Below are 6,000 nucleotides of genomic sequence, written 5' to 3'. Positions count from 1 at the left end.
TCCTAATCAATCCACCTTTGTCCATGTGATAACAAGTTCAATTCGGAATAATTACTTCCTCTAGCTTCCCACCGCTGTTTTTAAACTCATCTCCACAACCAATCAAATCTCAGTGCCATCTCCTGTCAGCATTAATCATTCCTCTCCATTCACTGTGTTATTCTGATCAACAACTCGACTGAATCTCTACTTCACTGGAGACAAAAGGACAGAGAGAAGAAATGTCCTTAGTCAGAGAATGATGAATCTTTGACATTCTCTTCTGCAGAGAGATGTCATGAATGGAGTTCAATGCCATTTTTTCTAATCACATCCAGAGATATGGGGGTAGTACAGGAAGGTGATGTTAAGATAGATGATCATCCATTTTATTGCATGCTCAATGGTTCTGCTCTTGCTGCTATGTCCTTGCAGTCCTGTACAGGATTCCTGTTGAGCCAGATCTCTCCTCTCATTCACTCAGTGCGCCCGCACAAACCAGTGCTAACCTCAGATCTGCTCCTGATCTGTTTGTTAGCAAGCTAACATTCAGAGCCGCTGTGCCGGCCTCACCCATGAAAGCGTAGACCTGAGTATTTACAGAGGTCTGCTCTTGACACAATCCTCATATTGAACGTCTTTTTTTTGTTCTCTTAAAAACTGGGAGAGCAGAAAACGCTGGGCTCACATTGACAATGGGCAGAAGATATTTTTTCCACCTATCAGCCTTTAAACCAGGAGAGGAGAAGGTAAAAGGAATGATTACACAGTTGGTGCTTCAGTTCCTGGGAGTGTTGTCAGACGTGATCCCCTTCTCTATGCTGCAAGTGCTTTCCAAAGTGATGGAGTGCATTCTCAATGTTAGCAAAACAAACAGGAACTTCAACATGGAGAAAGGCATTTTGTTACTTCACTTTTTCTCTCTTATATAAACATGCTGGCAGATGTTGTCAGGGATGGCTACAAATTGCAGATTGAATTGTAAAAGACAACTTTTTATAGGAGCTGGGAGACGGCAGCTCAGGATCAACCAGCAGCAAAACATGGCAGAACATTTCAGCAGCAACTAGAATTACTGCCAAATATTCTTGGAGGGGGGGCGGGGAAAGGTTGTTTCTATTGGTGGGTGAACTAGAACAAGGGGTCATAGCCTCAAAATAAGGGGGGAGCAGATTTCGGACTGGGCTGAGGAGGAACTTCTTCCCCCAGAGGGTTGGGAATCTGTGGAATTCCATTCCCCCCCACCTCAGTGAAGCAGTTGAGGTTTCCTCAGTAAGGCAAAGATAGCTAGACTTTTTGAACAGTCAAGACATGAAGAGTTCTGGTGAGTGGGTGGGTCAGTGGAGCTGAGTCCATGAGCAGCCTTGAGTTCACTGAATGGGGAAGCAGGATCGGTGGGGGGGTGGGGGGGGGGTGTCAGGAGCGTGGGAGCAGTTGGCCTGCTCCTGCTCCTGGGTCTTATGTTCTAAGTTGCTTGTCCAAAAGCACCAATACTCAGTGATCCAAAAGGGCGGAGACGCAGCGAGATAAACTCACACCTTTCCAGCCCCTCAAACCAATGTGGAAATCCTTCAGCAAAATGTGAACCAGCTTTGAAGGGACTGGAGATGGGATTGAGGAAAGGGCAGGGGGAGAACACACAGGCTTAGGATTAGGAAGGTTTCTAGCAGAGGGAAGGGGGAAATCAGGTGGGGAGGCACTGACCGAGGGATAGGGCATTTACAGGGAGATTGCAAGGGAAGAGGATTATTTCCAGAGCAGGGTGAGGGGATAATGAAAATTGTTTTCTCTTCACAGACCGTGAGGAAATCTGGACCCAGACCACTGTTTGTAAAGGTATTACTTTACTGTAACTTCAGAAAAGCAGAGACAATTGAGTCCTGTGCTGCTTCAGAGACTCACTGAAGGAAACAGAAATGACACGAACAAGGTGGTGAAGAACCATCTTGCTGCACGCTCTTGCCTGACCCATTCTTCAGTCATTCCTCAACATTCCAGAAGGTTCTGTCTTCCTGTGCCACCTCACTCAGGAAGCTGAAGGGCTGTGGTTTCTCCTGAGGCTCTGGTCCATAAAAGGCCAGATACGGAGTACCCTCTGGAACACGACGCTGATCTGGAACACCAAATCTCCACTGTGGCTGGAAAAACTGCACAGAGGGGGGGAGGGGGTCAGGGAGGGGAGAGGGGGAGGGGGGTCAGGGGAGGGGGAGAGGGGGAGGGGGGTCAGGGGAGGGGGAGGGGGAGAGGGGGGGCAGGGAGGGGGAGGGGGGAGGGGGAGGGGGTCAGGGAGGGGGAGAGGGGGGAGGTGGGTCAGGGAGGGGGAGAGGGGGAGGGGAGGTCAGGGAGGGGGAGGGGGAGAGGGGGGTCAGGGAGGGGGGAGGGGGTCAGGGGGGTCAGGGAGGGGGAGGGGGTCAGGGGGTCAGGGAGGGGGGAGGGGGAGAGGGGGGGGCAGGGAGGGGGAGGGGGAGAGGGGGGCAGGGGGGGGGAGGGGGGTCAGGGAGGGGGAGGGGGAGAGGGGGGGCAGGGAGGGGGAGGGGTCAGGGAGGGGGAGAGGGGGAGGGGGGTCAGGGAGGGGGAGGGGGAGAGGGGGGCAGGGAGGGGGAGGGGGTCAGGGAGGGGGAGAGGGTCAGGGGGGTCAGGGAGGGGGAGGGGCAGAGGGGGGGCAGGGAGGGGGAGAGGGAGAGGGGGGGGCAGGGAGGGGGAGGGGGTCAGGGAGGGGGAGAGGGTCAGGGGGGTCAGGGAGGGGGAGGGGGAGAGGGGGGCAGGGAGGGGGAGGGGGTCAGGGAGGGGGGAGAGGGTCAGGGGGGTCAGGGAGGGGGAGGGGGAGAGGGGGGGCAGGGAGGGGGAGAGGGAGAGGGGGGGCAGGGAGGGGGAGAGGGGGAGGGGGAGAGGGAGAGGGGGGTCAGGGAGGGGGAGGGGGAGAGGGGGGGGCAGGGAGGGGGAGAGGGAGAGGGGGGGCAGGGAGGGGGAGGGGGAGAGCGGGGTCAGGGAGGGGGAGAGGGAGAGGGGGGTCAGGGAGGGGGAGAGGGAGAGGGGGGGTCAGGGAGAGGGAGAGGTGGGGCAGGGAGGGGGAGGGGGGTCAGGGAGGGGGAGAGGGTCAGGGGGGTCAGGGAGGGGGCGGGGGAGAGGGGGGGTCAGGAGGGGAGAGGGAGAGGGGGGTCAGGGAGGGGGAGAGGGAGAGGGGGGTCAGGGAGGGGGAGACGGAGAGGGGGGTCAGGGAGGGGGAGACGGAGAGGGGGGTCAGGGAGGGGGAGGGGGGGTCAGGGAGGGGGAGCGAGAGAGAGGGAGAGGGACAGATGGAGAGAGAGAGAGAGGGGGGGAGGGAGAGAAGGAGGAAGAGAGAGAGAGAGAAGGGAGGGAGAGAGGGGGAGGGAGGGAGAGAGGGGGAGGGAGGGAGAAGAGGAACAGAGAGGGGAGGGGAGAGAAAGACATGGAGAGAGAGAGACAGGGGCAGAGGGAGAGAGACAGGGGCAGAGGGAGAGAGACAGGGGCAGAGGGAGAGGGTGAGGGAGGGGGGAGGGAATGGGAGGAGGATGGGGAGGGAGAGGAGTGGAGGGAGAGGGAGGGAAGGCGAGAGGACGAGAGAGAGTGGGAGAGAGGAAGAGGAACAGAGAGAGAGAGACCATGAAAGAAAGAGGGAGAGAGAGGGTGAAGGAGAGGACAAGACAGAGAGAGAGAGAGAGAGGGAAACATAGGGAGGGTACGAGAGAGAGAGAGAAAGTGAGAGAGAGATTGTGATGCTAGCGATTTTTCAGATTATGATGTCTTTCTGTCATGAATCAAACATCACAAAAGCACATCCTCAATTTGGATGTGGGCTCAACCATCACAAATGGCCACTTCAAACAAAAAAATGCACAACAAAGCTAGAAATTTTACAAATAAAAATAAATATCAACGGTTCCGACAGAGAAAAAGCATATTGAAATGGTTTTTCTGGAGAAACAATTAAAATCTATCCAAAACTAGGATTGTCTGATATGTAAAATAAACCTGAATTAGTAAATCAAATACTCCCAGGGACAGGGACAGGGACAGGGACAGCACGGGGTTAGATACAGAGTAAAGCTCCCTCTACACTGTCCCCCATCAAACACTCCTAGGACAGGGACAGCACGGGGTTAGATACAGAGTAAAGCTCCCTCTACACTGTCCCCCATCAAACACTCCCAGGGACAGCACAGGGTTAGATACAGAGTAAAGCTCCCTCTACACTGTCTCCCCATCAAACACTCCCAGGGACAGGGACAGCAGGGATTAGATACAGAGTAAAGCTCCCTCTACACTGTCCCCCATCAAACACTCCCAGGGACAGGGACAGCACAGGGTTAGATACAGAGTAAAGCTTCCTCTACACTGTCCCCCCATCAAACACTCCCAGGACAGGGACAATACAAGGTTAGATACAGAGTAAAGCTCCCTATACACTGTCCCCCCATCAAATACTCCCAGGACAGGGACAGCACGGGGTTAGATACAGAGTAAAGCTCCCTCTACACTGTCCCCATCAAACACTCCCAGGGACACGGACAGCACGGGGTTAGATACAGAGTAAAGCTCTCTCTACACTGTCCCCCCATCAAACACTCCCAGGGACAGGGACAGGGACAGGGACAGCAGGGATTAGATACAGAGTAAAGATCCCTCTACACTGTCCTCATCAAACACTCCCAGGGACAGGGACAGTTTGGGGTTAGATACAGAGGAAAGCTCTCTTTACACTGTCCCCCATCAAACACTCCCAGGGACAGGGACAGCATGGGGTTAGATACAGAGTAAAGCTCCCTCTACACTGTCCCCCCATCAAACACTCCCAGGACAGGGATAGCACGGGGTTAGATACAGAGTAAAGCTCCCTCTACACTATCCCCCCATCAAACACTCCCAGGGACAGGGACAGCAAGGGGTTAGATACAGAGTAAAGCTCCCTCTACACTGTCCCCCATCAAACACTCCCAGGGACAGGGTCAACACGGGGTTAGATACAGAGTAAAGCTCTCTCTACACTGTCCCCCCATCAAACACTCCCAGGGACAGCACGGGGTTAGATACAGAGTAAAGCTCTCTCTACACTGTCCCCCATCAAATACTCCCAGGACAGGGACAGCATGGGGTTAGATACAGAGTAAAGTTTCCTCTACACTGTCCCCCATCAAACACTCCCAGGGACAGGGACAGCACGGGGTTAGATACAGAGTAAAGCTCCCTCTACACTGTCCCCCCCCCATCAAACACTGCCAGGACAGGGACAGCACGGGGTCAGATATAGAGTTAAGCTCTCTCTACACTATCCTCCAATCAAACATCCCAGGACAGGGTCAGAACGGGGTTAGATATAGAGTAAAGCTCACTTTACACTGTCCCCATTAAATACTCTCAGGACAGGGACAGCATTTGGTTAGATAGAGTCAAGCTCCCTCTCCACTGTAGATTGATCCCATGTACTGATTGTATCTTTGACTGTGATATAGCTAATACAAGGAGGAGTGTCCTTGATAAAGTACAAAATATTGTGAATGTACAATTATATCTATTGCTGATAAGGCTGAGAGGTTCACATGCTGTCTCTCGGTGTCGGGAGATGATTGGATCCCTGCTTTCCCAGTGTCTATCTGGGCATGTGTACATGTTGACATTTACAAAAGCAGAGTTCACTGATACTGCATGATGTAACCAGCAAACAGGTTAATCTCTGTCGTTTAGCACCACCCAGACTATCAGATCTCCGATAGAGTGGCACTCCCTCGCTACCAATTCTCGGAATGTTGCCATGCTTTTTGAATATGTGCCCCTCCAGCTCATGCCTAAAGCTGCTTCCTGGTTCCTGTGGGAAGTACAGACAGATGATCAGTTGTTACCAGTTCTCTGTCCTCCAGGTCAGTGTTGGCCAGGCAGTCTCCAATGTTGGTCTGGTCTGTCGCCTGGTTATCTGTCCTGAGTGAGACCAGGTGCTCACTGTCCTGTGATCTCTCAGCACTCCATCTCAGAGCTTTCAGTCTGGGGGCAGAGCAAGAACGCAGC

The sequence above is a fragment of the Chiloscyllium punctatum genome, chromosome 21 (genome assembly GCF_047496795.1).
Source record: "Chiloscyllium punctatum isolate Juve2018m chromosome 21, sChiPun1.3, whole genome shotgun sequence".
Lineage (NCBI taxonomy): Eukaryota > Metazoa > Chordata > Chondrichthyes > Orectolobiformes > Hemiscylliidae > Chiloscyllium > Chiloscyllium punctatum.
Note: the sequence above shows the minus strand (reverse complement) of the source record.